Source organism: Delphinapterus leucas, chromosome 3 (genome assembly GCF_059928025.1).
Source record: "Delphinapterus leucas isolate spDelLeu-1000000601 "Yukka" chromosome 3, BTC_Dleu_Yukka2, whole genome shotgun sequence".
Lineage (NCBI taxonomy): Eukaryota > Metazoa > Chordata > Mammalia > Artiodactyla > Monodontidae > Delphinapterus > Delphinapterus leucas.
This window is the reverse complement of record NC_143131.1, coordinates 94,153,744-94,180,744: the sequence shown is the minus strand read 5'-3', so window position 1 is coordinate 94,180,744 and position 27,001 is coordinate 94,153,744. Positions and strand designations below refer to the sequence as shown.

The 27,001-nt window shown below is 41.4% G+C and overlaps 1 long non-coding RNA gene across 1 annotated transcript; it reads right to left on the bottom strand.

Annotated features, from left to right (window-relative positions):
* Positions 1–14,435: 14,435 nt before the first annotated feature.
* LOC111183605 (uncharacterized) lies at positions 14,436–26,854 on the bottom strand. The gene is made up of 3 exons (XR_016392733.1): positions 26,064–26,854; positions 21,612–21,695; positions 14,436–17,042 (listed from the first exon to the last, which is right to left on the bottom strand). It is a non-coding gene; the product is annotated as an uncharacterized LOC111183605 (long non-coding RNA).
* Positions 26,855–27,001: the final 147 nt, after the last annotated feature.

Here is a 27,001-nt window from a genome sequence, read left to right as displayed (position 1 = left end):
CTGCTGATGGACACTTAGGCTGTTTCCATGCCCTGGCTATTGTAAATAGAGCTGCACTGAACATTATGGTACATGACCCTTTTTGAATTATGGTTTTCTCAGGGTATATGCCCAGTAGTGGGATTGCTGGATCATATGGTAATTCTATTTTTAGTTTTTTAAGGAACCTCCATACTGTTCTCCATAGTGGCTGTATCAATTTACATTCCCACCAGCAGTGCAAGAGGGTTCCCTTTTCTCCACACCCTCTCCAGCATTTATTGTTTGTAGATTTTTTGATGATGGCCATTCTGACCGGTGTGAGGTGATACTTCATTGTAGTTTTGATTGCATTTCTCTAATGATTAGTGATGTTGAACATCCTTCCATGTGTTTGTTGGCAACCTGTCTGTACACCACACTCTTACGCTACAACTAGCATGTTGCTTACAACAGGAGAGTAATAGGAATGCATGTGTGTCTCTGTTTACATCGCTTCGTTGTACTTTTTCACTATGAGAGTAACAGAGACTGTAGCAACAAATTCAAGCAACACAGAAATATAACAAATAAAAACCAATTTTCTGTTACTTAATTGACTCATCCACTGACATTCAACCACTTTTATTGGTTTGGAGTGTGTATGTGTGTGTGTGTGTGTGTCTTCTACGTACATACTTTTTTTTTCACTGTACATACAGAGATAATATATTTGCTTTCATTTTCATAAAATAGAGTTATATTATATATGTCTCTATATACACACATATATATTATACATGTGTTTTATATATATAATATATATGTAATATATTTCTGAGTCTTTTTTTCACTTAACATATTAGTATGTCAGTACATTCAGATCCATCTCATCTTTTCAGTGGTCCTGGAATATTCCTTGGCGTGAATGTTCTATGACTTATTTGTCCATTTCCCTATTGATGGTATTTAGTTTGTCTCCAGTTTTTTGCTTACAATGTGTACACACACACACACACACACACACACACACACACACACACATACCTTTCCCTCTAGAGTCAGAGCTTTTCTGAAACAGAATCTTGTATGTGGGACTACTTGGTTGGAAAATGTGTTTATTTTAAACTTGATAAAATCTACCAAATTGTCTTTCAAAAAAGGTCACATCCATTAACACAACTATAAAGGGCTTTGTCTTCTTATCGTATATGTCATCAAAATCTTACTCAATTTTTGCCGACTTACCCCTCCCAAAAAAAAGAACTATTGTTTTAATTTCAATTACTGTACCTGTTAGTCTGTTTGGGCATTTTTCAAATGTTATTGTCTATTTGTAATTTCTTCTCTAAAATGCCTCTTATCATTTGCCCATTTTTCCCCCTTTTGTCTTTTTGTACTGTTTTGGAGGAGCTTTTTAGCTATGATAGATATTAGCTCTGTCTTTTCTATGTGTTGCAAATATTTTCCCACAGTCTTCATCTGACTTTTAAATTTGTTCATGTGAGCTGATTTTGCCAAGCAGAAGTTTTGGCTTAATTATTCCAATCTGTCGGCCTTTTTCCTTTATGGTTTCTGGGCCTCCTGTGGACCTCAGAAGGCTCTCCCCACTCCCCGTTTGTGAAAATATGGAGAATGTGCTTACTTAGAGCACGAGATGGTCCAATTCCAAGAGGCAACAGCAACAGAACTGATAGAATGCCAAGGAAAATTGCACTGAGCCCTGTGAGGAATCTGCCTGGCCCACATTTCCCCTCCACTGTACTTTTCCAGCCTGTGGTTATTTGTTCTGCCTCTAGGCAGCCCTGACGTTCCACCAAGTTCGCCCCCTTCCTCCCTCATTCCTGTGCAGAGAACTGTTTGGTTTTCTGTCTTTGTTCTTGTTTTCCAGACAGTTCTCTGCAATAAGTGGGGCTCCGTTTACCTGCAGGTCTCCCACCCTAGGACTGAATGCAACATTACTGACGATATTTGCATCTTTCTGCACCCCCTTCCTGCTTCACCCCCCCACCCCGCCACTTCCTGGAGTGAGCAAGCAAAGCAGCCAAAGTAGACGTTTGACACATCTGCCCTGGGTTGGCTCAGTTCCAATGGGAAAGTTTGATGTTGCAAGATTTTCATAGCCACTCGCATTTCCCTGACTTACAATCATACAGGCTTCCTTGACTTCCTTCTAATTCAATAAAGACAAAGAAAGCAAGCTGAGTTTGCACTGCTTGGGTCCTGGGGGAACCAGCCCCAGGCAAGCAGATGACAACAGCCTTTGTCTTGGGCCCCTTTCTCTGCCCCAGCTGCCCCAGCTTTCTCTCTTGGCTCACTGGGCATAAGTGCTTTCAAGTTTCTTTCCCTAGTGTGGTCAATCACAAGCCAATGTCAAGGTTTATCATAGGAGGATTTTTCCCCACCAGTCTGTCAGCATCCAACATCAGTTATGTCCATTTCTTAAATATTCTGAGTAAACGTAGTATGCCTGTGTGCAAATGCAGCTTCAAGACAAGCTCCCCAGCTGCCCATTGCAAATACATTTTAGCCTCCTATACCTGAACTCCTCCTGTGCAAACATCTGGCACACTGCCCCTTCCCTAACTTTCCAGGTTTCTGGGGGTGGGGGGCAGGATGAGTGCAGGGGATGGAGGATTAAGCTCAAAGGCTAGGATTTCAGGTTTCAGTGCTCAAAGCCTGGGAAGCTCAGAGCCCATGGGGACCCGTGGACCCACTGCCCAGAAGGGCGTCTCCTCCTGACCTCTGCCCTGGAGGAGCACTGCTTCCCTGGGGACTTTGCTGGTGAATTCTGTGGAGGGTGCTTTCAACACTTCCTTTTGTCTTGGTTATTCGTATTTTCTGATTTTTTTCTCTCAAAATTCTAAGTATTGTTTCTAATAATAAAATACAGTTTTATCCTAAATTTAAAAAAAGATTATCCTTAGAGGGAAGCTCTCAAAACTCCCAGGAAGACTTTAAAGGAAGCTATGTGGACATTTAAATGAGTTAGTAAGTCCCCCAGAACTTAGGAAGCTCTGGCTAAATACCAATTGTTAACATTATCAGTATTATTATTACTACTATTATTCTGAAGAAGGAATACTTTTAGGGTAAAAGTAGAGTTGGCATTGAATGAGGAACAGAGAGTTGAGTCTAGGATTAGAGAGTGCTTCTCATGGAATATAGAATCTGCTCAAATTAGCCACATTTATGTTTGGGAGCCATATGAGTTTTTTAACTAGTAAGGTTCCCAGCAGCATGATGGATGCTGATATCTTGATGTTTCTCCCTGTGGCCTGGGTTATAGACAAATAATTCAGGGGGAAAAGAAAAAAAAAAAAACAGAAGAGTCTCTCTAAACGTAAAGCACTGAAGAGAGACTAGAAAAATCAGGAGAGAACTGGGAAGAGACGAGAGGACTGAGTTCCTAGCCGATCCTGAAGCAAAGAAAGATCATTGGTCTAGTGATTCCTGAGAGGCGTGCTTACCACGTATAATTCTGATTTTAGATATTCTGTCCCTTTACGTCAACATATACAGTCAAGCGTTCTGATATTTACATTAGAAACCATGACCACCGCACGTGTCCTTAAACACAGGGAAACGTCTAAAGGATGCATGATTTCCTCTGTTCAACATGCATTGTAAATCTCATATAACCAAATCTTTTGAAGTTTCCTTTCACCAAAAGGAGAGAAGCAGCAGCTCAGTGGCACACAAGTTGTTGAAAATGCATTTCAACCAGAGGATGCCATGGCCTCTGGGGCCTCATGCCTCCAGCTCACATACAGGGCTTCCGCTGTTTGGGGTGCCAGGAACCCCGCTAGGGATCCAAGTTTTCAAGGCTAATGAAGATGATTTAGATGTGACGTCTGAAAGGGCCGTGTGGCATAAAGCCTTTCCTGTATGAAATCCTGGCACAGCTGCTCAGAGAAATGTGAGTGGGCGGGGGTGAGGGGGTGTGAGAAGGCAGGATGCCATCAGGCAGAGCTAGCCATAAAAAACGAGTTAGAGAGTCCAACACCCCTTTTTGTCTTAACTTTATCAATTTCATCTTCCTTTCTTTTTTTAAAAAAGTCCCATTTTAAAAACTTGGCAATTCATCCAATAAAGCATGCCTCTATGCCCAAGTAGTAATATTTACTTTTTAAAATGTGGGATTTAAGATAACAGGGTCAACAGAGAGAACATAATTAATGGAACAAATGGCTGTTGATCACCTAATTAACCAAATAAACTTGAACCTTGGGAGAAAAATAGGTGGACTGTGACCCAATCATTCCTTGTATTCATGAAGCACCAGGAAAAGCTGAATAATTCCAGAGAGAACATTCGAGAGCATATATTCATTGGCCATGAGTTTAATGTAAATATGCATCAGCCGTGAGGAACCTAGAGCTTTCCAACACAGTAAAAGCAAGGCTGTGCTGATTTAAAAAAAAAAAAAAAAAAAAGACGTATAGCCTTTCACCATGTAATCTTTGTTCTTAAACCTGACCTTTCGGGCTTCCCTGGTGGCACAGTGGTTGAGAGTCCGCCTGCCGATGCAGGGAACATGGGTTCGTGCCCCGGTCTGGAAGGATCCCACGTGCCGCGGAGCGGCTGGGCCCGTGAGCCATGGCCGCTGAGCGTGCGCGTCCGGAGGCCTGTGTTCCGCAACGGGAGAGGCCACAACAGTGAGGCCCGCGTACCGCAAAAAAAACAAAAACAAAAACAAACAACCTGACCTTTCAACCCCCTTCCGAGACAGACAAGCCCATTACAGTACCCAGTGCCTCACTAAGCTCCGCCTAGCGGTCTGAGATCCTGACCTAACAGGTGGACCTCTCATGCTTAATGATTTCTTTCAGCTTCTTTCTGCAGAAGGAGCACACCCAAGACGGTGATAAGAAAGAGCATGGCTGCACCGCCACTGTTATTGCCCCACCAGGCTGATTTCTAAGGTTAAGGCAGCAACTGTAAAACTTGCCGTATTTTTCTTGATGATGATGTTAATGCTCTTTACGAAGTTAAAACAACAATGATCTGAACTGATGTAAACCTTTGGGGGCTTGCTGCATTTTCATGAAAGCCTGTAATGACGCGTGCAGAGTAGGAAGAGAGTCACCATCCTTAGTATTCATGAAGAAGACTGGCGGTGAGAACCCCAAGCACGAGCGCCATTGTATTAGCGCTTCCCGCCAACAGCACAGCCTGGGCACTTGATGGCGCAAGAGCAACACGTGCCCTGCTTTAAGGAACCCTCAGACACAGGAGGAGCTTATACTTGGAGTCAGGTCCATAACTTCCCATTACCGCGTATTAGCGACTTTCTAGAAAGGGACAGTTTCTAGATTTTTAATACAATCTAACGTTTATATGAAGTGCTTTATTATGCACTACACACTACATATGCATTTTCTTTTTTCCTTCTCATAAAAATCTTATTGGTCACTTTTATTATTATCCTCATATTATGGATGAGAAAACAAGGCACCGAGAGGTTAAGTAGCTTTTCCAAGCTCACACAGCAATAAATGGCAACAGTGAAACTCAATCAAAGACAACAACGTTCGTGCTTCTCTGAGACTCTGTTTTTGGGTCTGTTTACCAAGAACTTTCTCACATGTAATCCCCGGTAAACTTCAAAACAGCCCTGTACATTAAATATTATGGTCCTCATCGTATGAATGAAACTAATAAGGCTATAACATATACTTAGGTCCATTAGCTTTTTAAGTAAATGCCAAACAGATGTATGAACAACTAAAAACTCTTAAATATAATATTTTTCATATCATATATTTCAAATATTCATACCTAAGAAAATGTTAATGTTCAATTTTAACATAAATTTTGCCAACTCCCTTTCTGGATAGGTTGCCAGATTTAACAAATAAAAATACAGAATGCTTAGTTAAATTTGAATTTCAGATAAAAAGCAAATGATTTGCATGGGGCATACTTGTACTAAAAAAGTATTCATTATTTATCTGAAATTCAAATTTAACTGGGCATCCTGAATTTTATCTGGCAGTCCTATTTCTGGAAGATATATTTAGTGTGCCATAAATAAGGAAATTTTAAGCCAATTGAAAAAGATCAGAGAACTACTCTTTTGTCATCAGCTACATTTGTACTAAGCGTATATCTGTGGATGATGCCTGCCTAGCTACTATACAACTGTGTGGTCTGGCTTCTGCCCTCCAGGAGTTCACAGTCCAAACAGTCATTACAATGTAAAAATAGTGATAAGTTGATGACTCTTTCAAATGCTTTTAGTTCTAGCTACTAAAAATTAATAACAGGAAGTGCCATTTGTATAGTTTTTGATGATGTGTGCTAATTTAAGATTCACAAAATTTTATGAGGGCTGTGGGTATTCCCATTTTACAGATAGAGAAAAAGAGACTACAAAGTTATTTGTCTAAGGAAACAAAGAATTGGAGCAGAACTGGGGTTTAAGTCTCCTGATTCCAGCCTCACTCATCTTTCCTCTACACCCAAAGGACCACGTTTCTCAAAGCAGCAGGCTAGCCATGGAGGGGAGCACAGGGAAGCCACTGCCAGACAGCGGTGAACACCCTATCTTTCTGGGTACCTTTATCATGGTGCCAGATCCTGGAACCCCAGATGACAACAGAGGGTGATGATTCACCATGAAGAGTCTTCTGGTTGGCCTCAAGCCCTTCAGACTCTGTTAACGGAGCAGGCAGGACTGGCTCAGGTGAACAACCTGGAAAGCAAATTTGTTGGGAGCAAAAAGTAAGTAATTCAGGAAAAGCTCAGGTCCTATAGAGGTGGTCTGACTTCCATCTAGGTCACATTTTTCTAAGTGGATATGATGGTTAACTTCATGCGTCAACTTGAATAGGTCACAAGGTTCATGCTTGGTCAAACATTATTCTGAGTGTTTCTGTGAGGGTGATTTTGGATGTTTTTAATATTTCAATCAATAGACTGAGGGAAGCAAATTGCCCTCCCTAGTGGGTGGGCCTCATCCAATCAGGTGAAGGCCTGAGTAGGACAATAGGCTGACACTCCCCCAAATAAGAGAGAATTTCTCCTGCCTGATGGTCTTCAAGCTGAAAAATCCATTTTTTCCTGCCTTTGGACTCGAAGTGAAACAGTGACTCTTTTGGGTCTCAAGCCAATTGGCCTTTGCACTGGAACCACACCATCAGCTCTCCTGGGGCTCCAGCTTGCTGACTGCAGATCTGGGGACTTGTCAGCCTCCATAATCACAGGAGCCAAATCCTTATAATAAATATATACATACACATACATATGTATACATGTATGTATGTGCATATATATATAAAGCTAATATTTTCAGGTTTCTGAATTGTTTACACATACACATGCATATTCACATATTTGTGTAATATACATAGACCAAAGCCATTCTGAAATAATTCATTTCAGAACAATTAATCATATAGAACTGTAATGCATCCTTTCATCAAGAAGTGGTAGAATACAATTTATCTTGACTAAGGAACAATTTCATCTATTTAAGCTGGCTTTTGATTACACGAACCAGAGCCTTTACATACAGATGAATGCTATCCTCTTCCTAACAGTTACCTAGAAAGACTATCAATTCTATAATGCTGAAAATATTTTTTTTCAGATTGTCCAGAGTCCTCAGTACGTTCCTCTGAGTATTTCTAATTGCAATAAATCTTTATTCTTCAGAAATGAATCAGATGTCTGAAAATAGTCAGATATCCAGAGAATAAAAAGGAAGACCAAGCTGGATAATGTAGATGGATGGCCCACTTGGGGTTACAAACTCCAAATGAAAAACGGTGAATCTGGTTTTTTTACTTTCTCTGAAGTCAATCATATAGAGAAGGATAAAAAATTTTTCATCTGGCAGAATTGTTTTAATATACATATCACCTTCGCGGGATATTTTAGAACAGCATTGAGGGCCTTCAGTTCTCTTCCTGGGGTACCTCTCTAATCTCTCCTCCCACTTCTTGTCATTTCTCGTTCCCTAACAGCCTGCCTGAATTTCATATGTTCGTGCCCTTGACATCCCTCCTCCTCATCTGTAGAAAACATACTCATACTATTTTTTAACATCTTTATTGGAGTATAACTGCTTCACATTGTTGTGTTAGTTGCTGCTGTATAACAAACTGAATCAGCTATACGTATACATATATCCCCTTATCCTCCCCCCTCTTGCGTCTCCCTCCCACATTCCCTATCCCACCCCTCTAGGTGGTCACAAAGCACCAAGTTGATCTCCCTGTGCTATGCGCCTGCTTCCCACTAGCTATCTACTTTACATTTGGTAGTGTATATATGTCAATGCCACTCTCGTGCTGCTTCCCAGCTTACCCTTGCCTCTCCCCTTGTCCTCAAATCCATTCTCTATGTCTGCATCTTTATTCCTGTCCTGGCCCTATGTTCTTCAGAACCACTTTTTTTTTTTCAGATTCCATATATATGGGTTAGCATACGGTATTTGCTTTTCTCTTTCTGACTTACTTCACTCTGTATGACAGACTCTAGGTCCAACTACCTCACTACAAATAACTCAATTTCGTTTCTTTTTATGGCTGAGTAATATTCCATTGTATATATGTGTCACATCTTCTTTTTCCATTCATCTGTCAATGGACACTTACGCTGCTTCCATGCCCTGGCTATTGTAAATAGTGCTGGAAATGAACACTGTGGTACATGACTCTTTTTGAATTATGGTTTTCACAGGGAATATGCCCAGTAGTGGGATTGCTGGGTCATATGGTAGTTCTATTTTTAGTTTTTTAAGGAACCTCCATACTGTTCTCCATAGTGGCTGTATCAATTTACGTTCCCACCAACAGTGCGAGAGGGTTCCCTTTTCTCCACACCCTCTCCAGCATTTATTGTTTGTAGATTTTTGATGATGGCCATTCTGACTGGTGCGAGGTGATACCTCATTGTAGTTTTGAGTTGCATTTCTCTAATGATTAGTGATGTTGAGCATCCTTTCATGTGTTTGTTGGCAATCTGTACATCTTCTTTGGAGAAATGTCTATTTAGATCTTCTGCCCACTTTTGGATTGGGTTGTTTGTTTTTTTGATACTGAGCTGCTTGTATATTTTGGAGATTAATCCTTTGTCAGTTGCTTCATTTGCAAATATTTTCTCCCATTCTGAGGGTTGTCTTTTTGTCTTGTTTATGGTTTCCTTTGCTGTGTAAAAGCTTTTAAGTTTCATTAGGTCCCATTTGCTTATTTTTGGTTTTATTTCCATTTCTCTAGGAGGTGGGTCAAAAAGGATCTTGCTGTGATTTATGTCATAGAGTGTCCTGCCTACGTTTTCCTCTAAGAGTTTTATACTGTCTGGCCTTACATTTAGTTCTTTAATCCATTTTGAGTTTATTTTTGTGTATGGTGTTAGGGAGTGTTCTAATTTCATTCTTTTACATGTAGCTGTCCAGTTTTCCCAGAACCACTTACTGAAGAGGCTGTCTTTTCTCCATTGTATATTTTTGCCTCCTTTGTCAAAGATAAGGTGACCACATGTGCATGGGTTTAATTCTAGGCTTTCCGTCCTGCTCCATTGATCTATATTTCTGTTTTTGTGCCAGTACCATACTATCTTGATTACTGTAGGTTTGTAGTATAGTCTGAAGTCACGGAGCCTGATTCCTCCAGCTCCGTTTTTCTTTCTCAAGATTGCCTTGGCTATTTGGGATCTTCTGTGTTTCCATACAAATTGTGAAATTTTTTGTTCTAGTGGTAAAAAAAAATGCCAGTGGTAGTTTGATAGGGATTGCATTGAATCTGTAGATTGCTTTAGGTAGTATAGTTATTTTCACAATATTGAATTCTTCCAATCCAAGAACATGGTATATCTCTCCATCTGTTTGTATCATCTTTAATTTCTTTCATCAGTGTCTTACAGTTTTCTGCATACAGGTCTTTTGTCTCCTTAGGTAGGTTTATTCCTAGGTATTTTATTCTCTTCGTTGCAATGGTAAATGGGAGGGTTTCCTTAATTTCTCTTTCAGATTTTTCATTATTAGCATATAGGAATGCAAGACATTTCTGTGCATTAATTTTGTATCCTGTTACTTTACCAAATTCATTGATTAGCTCTAGTAGTTTTCTGGTAGCATCTTTAGGATTCTCTATGCATAGTATCATATCATATGCAAACAGTGACAGTTTTACTTCTTTTCTGATTTGGATTCCTTTTATTTCCTTTTCTTCTCTGATTTCTGTGGCTAAAACTTCCAAAACTATGCTGAATAATAGTGGTGAGAGTGGGCAACCTTGTCTTGTTCCTGATCTTAGTGGAAACGGTTGCAGTTTTTCACCATTGAGAACAATGTTGGTTGTGGGTTTGTCATATATGGCCTTTATTATGTTGAGATAAATTCCCTCTGTGCCTACTTTCTGGAGAGTTTTTATCATAAATGGTTGAATTTTCTCAAAAGCTTTTTCTGCATCTATTGAGGTTATCATATGGTTTTTATCCTTCAGTTTGTTAATATGGTGTATCACATTGATTTGTTTATACTGAAGAATCAATATTTCCTTGCATTCCTGGAATAAACCCCACTTGATCATGGTGTATGATCCTTTTAATGTGCTGTTGGATTGTTTGCTAGTATTTTGTTGAGGATTTTTGCATCTATGTTCATCACTGATATTGGCCTTTAGTTTTCTTTTTTTGTGACACCTTTGTCTGGTTTTCATATCAGGGTGATGGTGGCCTCGTAGAATGAGTTTGGGAGTGCTCCTCACTCTGCTATATTTTGGAAGAGTTTGAGAACGATAGGTGTCAGCTCTTCTCTAAATGTTTGATAGAATTTGCCTGTGAATCTGTCTGGTCCTCTGCTTTTGTTTGTTGGAAAATTTCTAATCATAGTTTCAATTTCAGTGCTTGTGATTGTTCTATTTATATTTTCTATTTCTTCCTGGTTCAGTCTCGGAAGGTTGTGCTTTTCTAAGAATTTGTCCATTTCTTCCAGGTTGTCTACTTTATTGGAATATAGCTGTTGGTAGTAATCTCTCATGATCCTTTGTATTTCCGCAGTGTCAGTTGTTACTTCTTTTTCATTTCTGATTCTGAGCCTTTTCCCTTTTTTTCTTGATGAGTCTCACTAATGGTTTATCAATTTTGTTTATCTTCTCAAAGAACCATCTTTTAGTTTTATTGATCTTTGCTATCATTTACTTCACTTCCTTTTCATTTATTTCTGATCTGATCTTTATGATTTCTCTCCTTCTGCTAACTTTGGGGGTTTTTTTGTTCTTCTTTCTCTAATTGCTTTAGGTGTAAGGTTAGGTTGTTTATTTGAGATTTTTCTTGTTTCTTGAGGTAGGATTGTATCGGTATAAACTTCCCTCTTAGAACTGCTTTCGCTGCATCCCATAGGTTTTGGGCCGTCATGTTTGCATTGTAATTTGGTTCTAGGTATTTTTTGATTTCCTCTTTGATTTCTTCAGTGATCTCTTGGTTATTTAGTAGCATATTATTTAGCTTCCATGTGTTTGTATTTTTTACAGTGTTTTTCCTGTAATTGATATCTAGTCTCTTAGCATTGTGGTCAGAAAAGATACTTGATATGATTTCAATTTTCTTATATTTACCAAGGCTTGATTTGTGACCCAAGATATGATCTATCCTGGAGAATGTTCCATGAGCCCTTGAGAAGAAAGTGTATTCTGTTGTTTTTGGATGGAATGTCCTATAAATATCAATTAAGTCCATCTTGTTTAATGTGTCATTTAAAGCTTGTGTTTTCTTACTTATTTTCATTTTGGATGATCAGTCTTTTGTGAAGGTGGAGTGTTAAAGTCCCCTACTATGATTGTGTGACTGTCGATTTCCCCTTTTATGGCTGTTAGCATTTGCCTTATGTATTGAGGTGCTCCTATGTTGGGTGCATAAATATTTACAATTGTTATACCTTCTTATGGATTGATCCCTTAATCATTATGTAGTGTCCTTCTTTGTCTCTTGTAACAGTCTTTATTTTAAAGTCTATTTTGTCTGATATGAATATTGCTACTCCAGCTTTCTTTTGATATCCATTTGCATGGAATATCTTTTTCCATCCCTTCACTTTTGGTCTGTATGTGTCCCTAGGTATGAAGTGTAGACAGCATATATACGGGTCTTGTTTTTGTATCCATTCAGCCAGTCTATGTCTTTTAGTGGGAGCATTTAATCCATTTACATTTAAGGTAATTATTGATATGTATGTTCCTATTCCCATGTTCTTAATTGTTTTGGGTTTGTTTTTGTAGGTCTTTTCTTTCTCTGGTGTTTCCTGCCTAGAGAAGTTCCTTTAGCATTTGTTGTAAGGCTGGTTTAGTGGTGCTGAATTCTCTTAGTTTTTGCTTGTCTGTGAAGGTTTTAATTTCTCCATCGAATCTGAATGAGATCCTAGCTGGGTAGAGTAATCTTGGTTGTCGGTTTTTCCCTTTCATCACTTTAAATATGTCCTGTCACTGCCTTCCGGCTTGCCGAGTTTCTGCTGAAAGATCATCTGTTAAACTTATGGGGATTCCCTTGTATGTTATTTGTTTTTCCCTTGCTGCTTTTAATATTTTTTCTTTGTATGTAATTTTTGATAGTTTGATTAATATGTGTCTTGACATGTTTCTCCTTGGATTTATCGTGTATGGGACTCTCTGTGCTTCCTGGACTTGATTGACTATTTCTTTTCCCATATATTTGGGAAGTTTTCAACTATAATCCTTAAAATATTTTCTCAGTCCCTTTCTTTTTCTCTTCTTCTTCTGGGACCCCTATAATTCAAATGTTGGTGTGTTTAATGTTGTCCCAGAGGTCTCTGAGACTGTCCTCAATTCCTTTCATTCTTTTTTCTTTATTCTGCTCTGTGGTAGTTATTTCCACTATTTTATTATCCAGGTCACTTATCCATTCTTCTGCCTCAGTTATTCTGCCATTGATTCCTTCTAGAGAATTTTTAATTTCATTTATTGTGTTGTTCATCATTGTTTGTTTGCTCTTTAGTTCTTCTAGGTCCTTGTTAAACGTTTCTTGTGTTTTCTCCATTCTATTTCCAAGATTTTGGATCATCTTTACTATCATAACTCTGATTTCTATTTCAGGTAGACTGCCTATTTCCTCTTCATTTGTTTGGTGTGGTAGGTTTTATCCTTGCTCCTTCATCTGCTGCATATTTCTCTGTCTTCTCATTTTGCTTAACTTACTGTGTTTGGGGTCTACTTTTTGTAGGCTGCAGTTTCTTAGTTCCTGTTGTTTTTGGTGTCTGCCCCTAGTGGGTAAGGTTAGTTCATTGGGTGGTGTAGGCTTCCTGGTACTGGGGACTCATGCCTGTGTTCTGGTGGATGAGCCTGGATCTTGTCTTTCTGGGAGGCAGGACCACATCCAGTGGTGTGTTTTGGGGTGTCTGTGAACTTAGTATGATTTTAGGCAGCATCTCCACTAATGGGTGGGGTTGTGTTCCTGTCTTGCCAGTTGTTTGGCATGGGATGTCCTGCACTGGAGCTTGCTGGTCATTGAGTGGAGCTAGTTCTTAGCACTGAGACAGAGATCTCTGGGAGAGCTCTTGCTGATTGATATTATGTGGGGCCAGGAGGTCTCTGGTGGTCCAATGTCCTGAACTCGGCTCTCCCACCTCAAAGTCTCAGGCCTGACACCTGGCTGGAGCACCAAGACCCTGTCAACTACATGGCTCAGAAAAAAAGGGAGAAAAAGAAAGGAAAAAAAGAGTAAAATAAAGTTATTAAAATAAAAAATTATATTACTAAAATAAAAAAAATTAAAAGTAATTTTAAAAAAGAGAGCAAAGAAACCAATAAGCAAATCCACCAATGATAACAAGCACTAAAAACTAAGATAAACATAAAATTCAGAATCTAGTCAGCCAGGACTTCCCTGGTGGCACAGTGGTTAAGAATCTGCCTGCCAGGGCTTCCCTGGTGCCGCAGTGGTTGAGAGTCCGCCTGCCGATGCAGGGGACACAGGTTCATGCCCCGGTCTGGGAAGATCCCACATGCCGCGGAGCGGCTGGGCCCGTGAGCCATGGCCACTGAGCCTGCGCGCCCGGAGCCTGTGCTCCGCAACGGGAGAGGCCACAACAGTGAGAGGCCCGCGTACCGCAAAAAAAAAAAGAAGAATCCGCCTGCCAGTACAGGGGACGCAGGTTCGAGCCCTGGTCCGGGAAGATCCCACATGCCGCGAAGAAACTAAGCCTGTGTGCACAACTACTGAGCCTGTGCTCTAGAGCCCGCAAGCCACAGCTACTGAAGCCCGCGTGCCTAGAGTCCGTGCTCCGCAACAAGAGAAGCCACAGCAATGAGAAGTCCGCAAACCGCAACAAAGAGTATCCCCCGCTTGACGCAACCAGCGAAAACCGGCATGCAGCAATGAAGATCCAACGCAGCCCAATAAATAAATAAATAAATAGATAAATAGGATAGAATAGAATCTAGTCAGGCGCATACAGCAAACCCCAAGTCTACATTTGCTCCCAAAGTCCACAGCCTCAATTTTTGGATGATGGGGTTAAAGGAGCAGCTGCTTCGGGGGCTCTGGCTCACTCAGGCCGGGAGGAGGGAGGGGTACGGAGTGCGGGGCGAGCCTGCGGTGGCAGAGGCCAGCATGACGTTGCACCAGCCTGAGGAGCGCCGTGCGTTCTCCCGGGGGAGTTGTCCCTGGATCCCGGGACCCTGGCAGTGGCGGGCTGCATAGGCTCCCGGGAGGGGAGGTGTGGAGAGTGACCTGTGCTTGCACACAGGATTCTCTGTGGCTGCAGCAGCAGCGTTAGCGTTTCAAGACCGTCTCTAGTGTCCGCGGTGATAGCCGCGGCTCACGCCCGTCTCTGAAGCTCGTTTAGGCGGTTCTCCGAATCTCCTCTCCTCGCACACCCCAAAACAATTGTCTCTTGCCTCTTAGGCAAGTCCAGAGTTTTTCCCGGACTCCCTCCCGGCTAGCTGTGGCGCACTAGCCCCCTTCAGGCTGTGTTCACGCAGCCAACCCCAGTCCTCTCCCTGGGATATAAGCTCCGAAGCCCGAGCCTCAGCTCCCAGCCCCCACCCGCCCCGGCGGGTGAGCAGACAAGCCTCTCGCGCTGGTGAGTGCCGGTCGGCATCCATTCTCTGTGCGGGAATCTCTCCGCTTTGCCCTCCACACCCTTGCTGCGATCTCCTCCGTGGCTCCGAAGCTTCCCCCCGCGCTGTCCCCACCAGTGAAGGGGCTTCCTAGTGTGTGGAAACATTTCCTCTTTCACAGCTCCCTCCCAGAGGTGCAAGTCCCGTCCCTATTCTTTTGTCTCTTTTTTCTTCTGCCCTACCCAGGTACATGGGGAGTTTCTTGCCTTTTGGGAGGTCTGAGGTCTTCTGCAGGCATTCAGTAGGTGTTCTGTAGGAGTTGTTCCACATGTAGATGTACTTTTGATGTATTTGTGGGGAGGAAGGTGATCTCCACGTCTTACTCCTCTGCCATCTTGAAGGTCTCCCCAAACTTATTTTGAGCCAGTGTTTCTCAAACACCAGTGTGCATCAGAATCACCTGGTGAGTTTGTTACAGCACAGCTGGCAGGGCCCAACCCCCAGAGTTTCTGATTCAGTAGGTCAGGAGTGGGGATGAGAATTTGCCTTTCTAACACGTTGCCGGTGAGGCTGATCTGCGGCCTACAAATTGAGAACTACTGCTTTGCACTGCTTCTTGGACTTTGCTGCATCTACCGTAACCTGAGGATCTTGTTAAATGCGGAGCCTGATTCAGTACATCTGGGGTGGAACCCCAGGTTCTGCTTTTCTAACAAGCTCCCACTTTTAGCAGCATGACTGTGGGACTCAGCTCCGAATACCCCTAATTTTTTTTAGAAGAAGAGGGCCACCCCCCTCCTCTATATCAGTGGTGGCCAAACTTGTCTGCACATTAGAATCACACAGAGATCTTCAAAATATACTGGTGCCTATGTCTCATCCCAGAGATTATGGCTGGTCTGAGGTACAGCCTGGCCTTTGGGAGTTTTAAAAGATCCTCAGGTGACTTTAATAATGCCAACAAGCTTAGGAACCGCTGCTCTAAAAACTCAAGCTACTTTCCATCCTCCATTGTATTTTCATCACAGCTATTGTCAGTCTGTTGGCTTCTTTTGTCTTTGCTTTCATCTAATCTGCCCTACCAGCTCATTCACCCCCCTGAAGGCAGAAACAGAGTCTGTTTCCCTAACAGTGTTTGACACACACTAGCGGTGAATAAATATTTGTTGAATAAATAAATGAGTGACAAAAATAGAAATAAAAATGAATTTTAAACGATATTACCCAAGTCACCAGCTCCCAGTAGAGTAGGGTCTGCCAAAAAGCCATTTACCTAAAATAAATTGTCTGACTTTCTCATAATAGACTTACAGGGACTACTGCTCTTCACATGTTCAACCGTCTGACTCGTTTGCGTTATGAATTCCATCAAGAAACTTTTCTGGGGCTACCCTGGTGGCGCAGTGGTTGAGAGTCCGCCTGCCGATGCAGGGGACACGGGTTCGTGCCCCAGTCCGGGAAGATCCCACATGCCGCAGAGCGGCTGGGCCCGTGAGCCACGGCCACTGAGCCTGCACGTCCGGAGCCTGTGCTCCACAATGGGAAAGGCCACAACAGTGAGAGGCCCCCGTACCACAAAAAAAAAAAAAAAAAAAGAAAGAAACTTTTCTGATACAGCTTTTATCAATATTTCACACAGTTGATTTTTCACTTGCTACTGCAGGCTTGCTAAGGAATCCAGCTCAGCCCTGGGATCTAGAAACTGTCCTGCCTGCTCCTCAGATTTCAAAAGAACAGGAACAGAGCCCACCCCAAGTTTGTGCACTTACCTTCTCCCGCAGGGGAACTCTGTCCCTCTTCTGCACAGGACATGGAGCCTTTTACCCCATCATCAAGGGGTCCTATACAGCAGCCAAATGTCTCTGAAAAGATGGAGTCCATTCTCTTTCCCATCATACTCTTCCCTTTCAGACCTCTCCACAACTGCAAACGTAGAGAAATCAGCTGAGTGGAGGCAGCTGAAGCCTGGATCCCAAGCTCCTGTGTCTCATGATGAAGTGAAGACTCCTGTGGGTTTGTGGAATGAGCATAGTTTCTTAGAGTCCATTGGCTTTGTAGTCACACCTGGAAAGGGCAAAACTTCACTCTGTATTTATTCTCAGAGAACTATTAAGTCTTAAGTCACTCACTGTGCCAGTGGCTCCTATACACGTTTCCAAGTCCTCAGGCTGCTTCTTGATGTTTGGAACAGATTTGTGTCAAGTCCTGACATTGTACCAAAGAACAGTACTGAGGCCCTGCAGCATTACATGAACTAGGAGAGAAGTTAGCTGCTCATATCAAAAAACCAAATCTCCACTAGCTTAAATATGTAGGATTTATCTTCCCCCCCCACCTTATCTAACAAGACTTTTAACTAATGCTGCAACTCAAAATACAATTAGAGGCAAGCTTCCTCTATTGTCCTTAATAAGAAGACATTATCACCTCCCAGTTACAATATGGCTGCTGTGTCTATTAAGGGTTTTGTGTCCTTAATTCTAGGCAGCAAGAACAAAGAAGAGGGAAGCATCGCCCCTTCCAAAATTTCCAAGAAACTTTGAGCTGATGTCACAAGGCTGCCCTTAGTTGCAAGAGAGTCAGGTAAAGAGTATTTTCAGTTGAGCACAGGGCTGATCAATCCATTAGGCACAGTGCCTAGAGCCCCCCATACTTTTAGGAGCCTACAAAAATGTCTTCAATTTACTTTCTTTTAAAATCAGAAGGGAAAAAGAATATACTGAATATGAATATATAACAATGCATCTAGTCTGGATTACATTTGTCTTTACACCAATGCAGTTGTAAAATTTAATTTTAACTTTTAAACAGAGAAGGGGCCCACAAAGGCCAAAGCATCTAAGGACTATGAAAGTCATGAACCAGCACTGACTGGGATGAACCCACTGGATTCCAGACTGGAATGAAGCCACCCTAGCATGCTACTGTCTTTGTTCCCTCACCCGGAAAGCAGGCCTCATAAGACTAGGAGCATTAAAAAACTAATACACATAAATAATAGCATTGTTCCCACCCAAGAGATAGTGCCCACCACAAGTATTCACTAGTGATTATTAGTTTTTCTGAATGGTATATGAGTATTTTTTTCTCTTTTGAAAAAAAGAGCTATTGTGAAATGCTACATTTCTTGACATCATTTTCCAACCCAAGAAATTTTAGTAGCTTCAACATTTAGCTGCCCGTGGTTTATCATTGCCCAATCCGCTAATTCTTTGCCTCAGTTTTTGCCAGTAAGTTGGGTGTTACTTAGACCAGTGACTGCCACAAGGTATGTGCTTTCTAATTACCTGACTACATGATAGCCTGTCACCTTGGCCCTTCCCCGAAAGACTATTTAAGGAGGAGTCAGGCTTTAGCAGTTACTGTATTTTCATCTGTGGTTAGAAAAGAGTGGGTTTTCCTCTCCTCCACAAATATTTGACCACCAAGTGCCAAGAGTATCACTTATGAGCCATCTGGAAGAGCTGTTGGTCCTTAATTGTTTCCAGATGACATTTCAAATGGATCATGTGGTGGAATTCGATTCCTACTCTCAGAGTACCAAGGATAAGCTTAGCACCTCAAAGCATGCTACTTGAAGCATTTTACAGAGAGCATGTGCAAACAGCACATGTATAGAGAACTTGTCCCTAAAGAGGAGGCTTTAGTTGACAATGCTAATGTAAAATCCTTGAAGCGGGGATAGCCTCTTGTTCAACTTGGTGCCCTCATGGCTCAGTGGCCACAGTGGCCTTTCTAGCCTCTCACTGAATCTTGGTCCAAATGCATTAAATTACCAACCTAAAAGAAGCTGACCTTAAAACCATTTTCTGTTTCCAAAATCAATTCAGGATATTAGGTTTTCCCAGAAAAAACAAACTGTCATGTATGATCCTGGCTAAGCGGAATGCCAGTATCCAATTAAGTAAGATATCATCAACATCATGTTCTCTTAGACAAAAGGATAACCCTGGAATCAGCTTAGGAAGAACTAAGTAAAGAGAGTAAAGGTTAAAAAAAAAAAATCTTTCTGAGAGCTGAGATTAATGGGTAACTTGTTTTACTTTCTAAACCCAGTTTCTCCATCTAGAAAACAAGGGTAATATTGCCTACTTCAGAATAAGTTGTGATGAAGATCAATAAAGATAATGTTTGAAAAGCAATAAGGCAACGCCTCTCACATTTTAAGACCCAAATAGATGGTGTCTGTATTATTATTACTCTTATTGTTGCTGCTATTGTTATTTTTACAGTCAAGTGCAATTACCAGTCTAGCTCAGGAAGTCTATTTCATGGTTGTCATCATTATGGTAGAGGTGTTACGACATTACAGTTGGGAAAGAAGAATATGAGAAAAGCATATACTTTTGAGTGATGTCTCTCCTTATCCCTAAATGTTCTTCTTTCATGGGGAAAGATTTTTTCTTATTTGTTCACAACTATCAGCCACCATAAAGAAACCCTTTGGGAAAGCAATAATCTGAGGCATGATTCTTTTGCTCTCTACTAAATGCAGAAATGGAATCTCTTACACATCACAGACATCTTGTGATGTTTTAAAATTACTTTTTAATTAATGACTCTCATAAACTGTCTCCTGTGTAACTCTTCCCTTTAGTTACACAACTGTGTGCCAGACTTGAGCACAGAATCATGGGATTGCCCTGCTGCACACCCACCCCCTGGGAGTGGGTGTGGGGATGTCCTCTGGAAGGTGAGATTTTCTTCCTCAACCATAGATCCAGGAAGAAACTAAGTCATGCCTTGATCCCACCTTCATAAAGGGGGACTGTTCTCTTTTCTTGGGATTGAGCTGAGGTTGGAGCCCTCAATGCTGGCTAGAGGAGAACAAGCTCAGTCCCATGCACAGAGGTCAGGGGATCCCTTCGTGGCAGGGTATAGGGAGCTCAGGACCAAGGCAGCCTGCAGAAGCCCCTAGGAGGAGATTCCAGGAGACATCCTATCTAGAAGCCAGTTTTAAATTTTCTCTTTCTGTGTTATTATTCCCTCCTCTTACACCTAATACTTCACTAAGCCTATGTTAAACATTGCTGCAGACTCTCTGGTAGTTGGAGGAATTATCCATGTCCATATGGGAGGGTCCAATGTCAGTACTTCAGGAGGAAGCAAGTTATGAGATGGCAAAAGATGAATGACTAGTAGACAAGGAATATCAGTCAGAGGAAGAAAGCCAGCTGAGGGGTGCAGGGGAGAACAAGGTTGTTTAATGGAACATAAAATCATCCCTAAGCAAATTTTCAAAAGTTTACTAGGGGTGATGGGAGGGTAGAGAAGAATGTGAGAAGACCAGATTTCCACATGGCATGGTATAGGATTCCAGACTATCATTGTGTTTGTTTTTCTACTGTCATTGTTTGAATTAAAAGGAAAAATTACCCAAAAAGCTGGAGAGTTTGCCGACATTGGGGTTGTCCTCGTTTGCTAGGGCCACCATAACAATATACTACAGACTGCATGACTTAAACAAAACGCATTTTCTAACAGTCTGGAGGCTAGAAGTCTGAAATCAAAGTGTCAGCAGGACTGGTTTCTTCTGAGGCCTCTCTCCTTGGCTTGCAGACGGCCACTTCCCCGCTGTGTCCTCACGAGGCCCTTTCTCAGGCACACACATCCCTGGTGTTTCTCCCTCTCTTATAAGGACACCAGTCCTGTAACTCCTATAAGGACACCCTAACAACCTCAAAATCACCTCTTTAAAGACCTCATGTCCAAATACCGTCATGTTCTGAGGTCCTGGGGGCTAGGGCTTCAACATATGAATTTGGGAGGGACACAATTCAGGGGTTAATACAGATGTCAAAAAGCAATAACATCTAGGCCCTAAAGTCTAGAAAAATAAAAGAAGGAGAGGCAGGTGGCTATCAACGTCAGGGTGACAGCCTTTCTTCTCTTCATTCTGATCCTCTCTTTTGTCTGCAAAACATGGCATTGTTTTTAACGGATCGTCCTTCTGAAAACCCTAGGCTGTCTCCTCGATGCTTTCTTGAAGATTTTAATAAAGAGGTCTCCATTAGGGGTGAGTGGAACGGTGTGGTGGGAAGGACTGCAGGGTAAAAATCAGGAAATGAAGGAAGCCTCCGGTCTCTCGGCCCAGCAGGAAGAGCGTTGGCTGAGACGTGACAGGTTTGCTGCACACAGGTCTGCTTTCAGCACTTGACTTCCCCACTGCCTCTGGGGCATCCAGCACTTCATTCAAACACACTCAAGGCAGGGCACTCCAACATTGCTGAACGTTTCTCTGGCAGGTTTCCTGTGCTTCATTCTTTGAGTTAATGGTGGCCGAGAAAATTACACAAGGTGTCCAGGATGTTGACATGCTACTTGCTTCACCGTCTACTTCAAAGTCCCTCAGGGTTCTCTGAATTTTGTTTTCTAGAACAAATATTCTTGACATAAGCATCAAGGATGCCCATGCAGTTATTCTTAATGGTGGCAGAAAGCAAGTTCCGGATTTTCAGGTCAGAAGCAATCTTTTAGCAATTAACAATTAATGGCTTCGTAGTAATAAGTTTGGTTGGCACAGGCTTATTTCTTCAATTCACTGATACAATAACAACCATGCATTAAAAGTGAACTTATTTCTATTGAGTGATATCACTTTGCTCTTTTACTTGCTCTTATGCTGTAACTTACCTGGCATTGCCCGAGGTTCTCCTTCAGTTTCCTTGATTGAAGGTGCCAGCTAAGGAGATGAATTTGATTCACCAAATCATAAAGCTAGACGAGACCACAAGAAATTGTTCAGTTAAATCTGCCAGGAAAACTCCAATGCAACAAAACCATCAACACTTTCCAGGGCAGAAAGGCAGTGCTTCCTGTATATTTCACTGTCAGAAGGATTTTCATATATCAGGTCACTCCCCTAACAGTGTCTGAACTTGAATTAATTCTGTATTACCGAATCCTCTGCCCCATATCTAGTCTCAGGAAGAGGCCTGGTATCCAACGTTTCCAAGAAAATACACAAACTGAATTCTGAAAATGGTGACCCTGGGTTCCCCTTGAAATCTTGATTTCCAGTGTTAGTTACGGCTACAGCTAGAAGAGCACTTAGCCTGTGGCTAATTCAAGAATTTTTGCCCAATGGATGACTTGTATGGTCAACTCCCTTGAAATCTGGAGAGTCATGCTGGTCATAAATGCAAATTTCCAGGGGGAACCCTCTGCAATTTTTTTGAAGCAATTTTTCTTTTTCTTACGATACGTTAGAAATTTGGCTGGTTGCTTATCTTATGCTATTTGCTTATGACTTTGCTGTACTTTTACATGGATGATCAAAGCATACTTTGCTGTGTCCCCCTCCTTCTGTGGTCTCCTATTCTGCTCTCCTTCCCTCAGTCTTCAGCAAGGATTCGCATCTTTGAGAAGACCATCCACCCAACAGTGCCCTCTCCGTTCCATCTGGCAACTTGGCAGTGGGATCAGTCAGGGCTGGCTCTGAACTCCTGCCTTGTGCTATTGGCCAAATAGAAAGGGAGATTTGCTCAGTGACCTGCTATTTGCAAATAAAGAGCCCAAGACACGGTCATTGAGTGACAAGTGGCTGAGGAAAGACTTGGGTTGTCCAATGCTGCATGTTAAAAGCACCTTCACCAGCCCAGAAACCCAGGGTTTCTGGACAGAGAGTCAAAGTGGAAATGCTTCAGGGGTCATCAGCATAGCTGCACTGTATCCCCTACCGCTGCCAAACAGCCCAGCTCAGGCCTTTATTTCAAGGGTGAGGAAACTGAGTCCCTGAGACATACGGTCATTTGCCCAAGTTCGTGTAGCTAGCTCATTGCTGTAAAGCTGAGCCCATAACTCAGGTCCCCTGATTTCTAGCTCAGGGTTCATGCTGTTATAGCATGTGGCCCGCAAGGGCTTCTGCACCATCCCATCTATCCCACAGTGCCACCCTAGCCTCCAACCGATAAAATCAGCTCTCTGCATGCCAGACAAAATAAGAGGTCTGAGAACGTGAGTTGTGCAGCCAAAAATCCCGAAGCTACTCTTGTCTCCCTGCCTCAAGAATTGTCCATTTCCCTTACCAGCCAGCCCCTGGAGCAGCTAAAGGGCATGATGTGGCTTTGCACGCTCATTCTGCAGGGAACAAAGGCATACAAAAAGCAACTCATATTACTGGTGTCCTCAAATTCTTTCAGTGTTTCCCTACAGAAGGTCACAATCCTCACTCGGTATTAGAGGCATCCCTTAGCCTGCCCCGAACCTCCCCACTTCCTTTCTCCCCAGCAGCTCCTTACCCTGCCCGTTCTTGTCAGTGCTGGATTCTTGCCTCTTGCTATCCCATTGCCCTCCACCAGAGCACCCCTCCTGCACCCTTCACCTAATGCTAGCCGAGCCGCCAGACCCAAATTCTTTTTCCTAGGCGTTGCTCGAGAGGGATCCCCTCCACCTTTTCTCTGAGGTCATCCAAGTACTTCCTGCACACGGAGCATGTGAGTTCAGGTATTGTTTTCTGTGTGTCTCCCAGGCTCTCCTTCCCTAATGGCTCCCGTGCTTTTTAATATCTATTGGATACACCTTGTACTTTCTCACCTCTGTACCTTTGCCCATGCTGTTCTCTTGCTGGGAATTCCATTTCTCATTTCTGCCTATTAGAATCCTACCTATGCATCAAAGTTCAGCCGAAATATTACCTTCCATTAAACTGTCTCTACTCTAATGCCGTTGTAACAAATTACCACAAACTAAATGGCTGAAAACAACACAGATTTATACCTTTATAATCCTGGAAGTCAGAAGTCTGCAATGGCTTTCACTGGGCTACCATCAAACTATTGGCAGGTCTATGTTCCTTTTGCAGGTTCTAGAGGAGGTTTCCTTGGCTTTCCCAGCTTCTAGAGGCTACCCACACTCCTTGGCTTGTGGCCCCTCTTTCGTTTTCAAAGTCAGCAGGGTCGCATATTTAAATCTCTCTCTGCTTCTGCCATAACTCTGCCTCCTCTCTGTCCCTCCTCTTATAAGAATTCTGTGATTTTATTGGGTCCACCTGAATCCTCCAAGAAACCTCATCTCAAGATCCTTAATCACATTTACAAAGTCATTTTTACCATGTAAAGTAACATATTCACAGGTTCTGGAGATTCCCCTAATGGAGAATCTATCTTTTTCATTTCTATAACCTCATAACATTGTGTTTGAGTATCTGTAATTCAGAGTTCATCAGAGACTGTCTGTATCCTTATAGCAGGATAAATGTTTTTTTTTTTTTAATTCCAATAAAAGTTTATTTTTGGACACTGGTATTTGAATTTCATATTATTTTCACATGTCACAAAGATTATTTTTTCTTTTTCTTTTTGTATTGAAGTACAGTTGATATATATTACATTAGTTTCACATAGTAAAATCACATAGTGATTCAACATTTATGTACATTATGAGTTGATCACCATGATAAGCCTAGTAGATATCTGTCACCATACAAAGTTATTCCAACATTACTGACTATAGTCCCTGTGCTGCACACTACATCCCCATGACATATATTTTAATTGGAAGTTTGTACCTCTTAATCCCCTTCACCTGTTATGCCCAATCCATATCCCCACTCCCATCTGGTAATCACTAGTTTGTTCTCTGTATCTGTGAGCCTGTTTCTGTTCTGTTATGTGTTGGTTTGCTTTGTTCTTTATATTCCACATATGAGTGAAATCATACAGTATTTTTCTTTCTCTGACTTATTTCACTTAGCATAATTCCCTCTAGGCCCATCCATGTTGTCACAAATGGCAAGATTTCATTCTTTTTTATGGCTGAATAATATTCCATTATATATATTTCTCATGAAGACTTCATTTCTTAGAACAGTCTAACCTCCCTTCCCTACTGCAATGTCCACCTATAGGCACAAAGATAATTTACATAAGTATGATCACTGCAGAAATATCTATAGTAATGAATAATTGGAAACAACTTAAAAGTCTATCAGTATGGTACTAGTTAATTAAATTGTGATGTAGTAAAAAAACAGAATATTAAGCAGACATTCAAAACAAGACGAAGATGCATAAACTGGCATGGAAAATGTTCACAATATGTTGTTACGTGAAAAAAAAAGCAAGTTGCATGCAGTACGTCTAAAACAATTTGGCTTTTGAAAGCAAATCATAACATATGTGTAATAAGTTAAATATGCAAACAAAAGGATCTGGAAAATAAAGAGGTTATCACTTGTCTATGTGATTTTGGAACATTTTCACCCTCTTTGAACATTTGAACTTGATTTTACAGTTATGTTTTGCTTTCATAATTGGAAGAAGGGAAAGAAACCTATTCTGAAAATACAGCAACAGATGTTATGTGAATTCTGGAAACAAGGGAGGTCAGTAATGGGCATTTGGTAAGAGACTAAAACAGAAGACATTCTTCTTTCACAGGAAACTGAAATCTAACAAGGAGGTCCTACCCTCTTGTTAACCTTTTTGAAATTAACTGCTTTGCATTCACTTTCTTTCCCACAAAGTGACAGCACTCACATAAAAATGTCTCTCAATGACATTAGGATGTCATGATTCCACGGCTCTCTACATCTGACTCTTCCGGTGCTTCTGCAGCTTGACAATAAGCTTAAGGAAATCTCCCAGAATTCCCAGGGTGAAGAGTGAGAAAAAAGCACCCCTTTGTTATTGAATTGGATACAGGATTCCAGGCAATATTAACAAAGGAATATTTTTAAAGTGGATTTAATTAGACTGTTCATGGTATAAATTTCTTTTTATATCGCTCCATTTGTGAATTGAGGAAGACTTTTAAATGTCATCTCTTTTTTCCTTACATTTCTGTGTCACTGTATGTATTTTTTTTCTCCTATACTCCAGAATCTAATCAATTTAGAATCCTTTACATGTGACAATTCTTTGAATTGAGTTTGGCCACCAAAATAGCAGGACGCTATCAAACTTATTTTTGTATATATGATTCCATATGTTTAAAAGTCAACATGCAAATATATGCAAAAATTCTAGAATTAAAAAAAAAAAAAAAAACTTCCTGAACTTAAAACCAGGCCTTATGGGTGGTTCCAGGTGTTTTGAAATCGGGTGCCTTGCATGTGTGGGTGGGTGGTGGATGGTGAACACCAACCTTACTTTCTTCCTTGAAGTTGCTAAAAATGAAATTCTCCAGGAGACAAAGGAGATGCATTCAGTGAGTGTTCAACGATGATTTTCTAATTGACAGTTTTTTTGTAGATACTTTTTAAATGAACATAATTCCATTTACGTTAGTCAACGATACTGCCACTGTTATCCCTGGAATGAGAACCACAAGATTATGCCTTTATACTCTGTCTAGTACCATGATTCCTCTATTACAGAATAATAAATCCAGTTATCTGTTTATTCAAAATTTCAACTTAACTCAATAGTATTCAAAAACACAGCAATTATTTTTTCTGAGTCTCATTTCCATTATTGGCAATCTTCTCTGCATAAAATGTCTTCTGCTATGATGAGGCTAGAATTTCAAAACCTTGAAAAATGCCTTGCTTAGTGTCAAAATAAGAATTACGAATTTACAAAAACTTGGCGCTGTTTATTTCTACTTAGAATCACCTCCTTCTTTCTGGAATCATAGAACTCTTATGAGGAATCTGTGTACCAAGCAAAGATTGCAAGCACATGGAAGAAAAGAAAGAAGAAAGGAATTCAAGTGGTTGGGTTATAAGATATAATGGACAAGAGAATTCTAAGAGGTTTGGAGTGCTGCAAATATCTTCCCAGCTCTAGGCAAGCCCAAGCTTGCAGAGTACCACCCACACTCCCACCTCCTAGTCTCCAGCCTCCCACTTCCTATCCACGTACTCTCCTTCCCCCGACCCAGGACCTTCCCTCCTCCTGCGCACTCACCCTCTTACCACCTATCTGGATACTCACCTATAAAGGTGAGCTGATGACATATAATTCAGGATATGAATGAACATGTTTTGGGGATAATATCTCAACCCATTCTTAATTTCTTGGCGCATTCTAAGATACAAAGTGACCTTCCCCAGGATGGAACACAAATGTGCCCTGTTCATC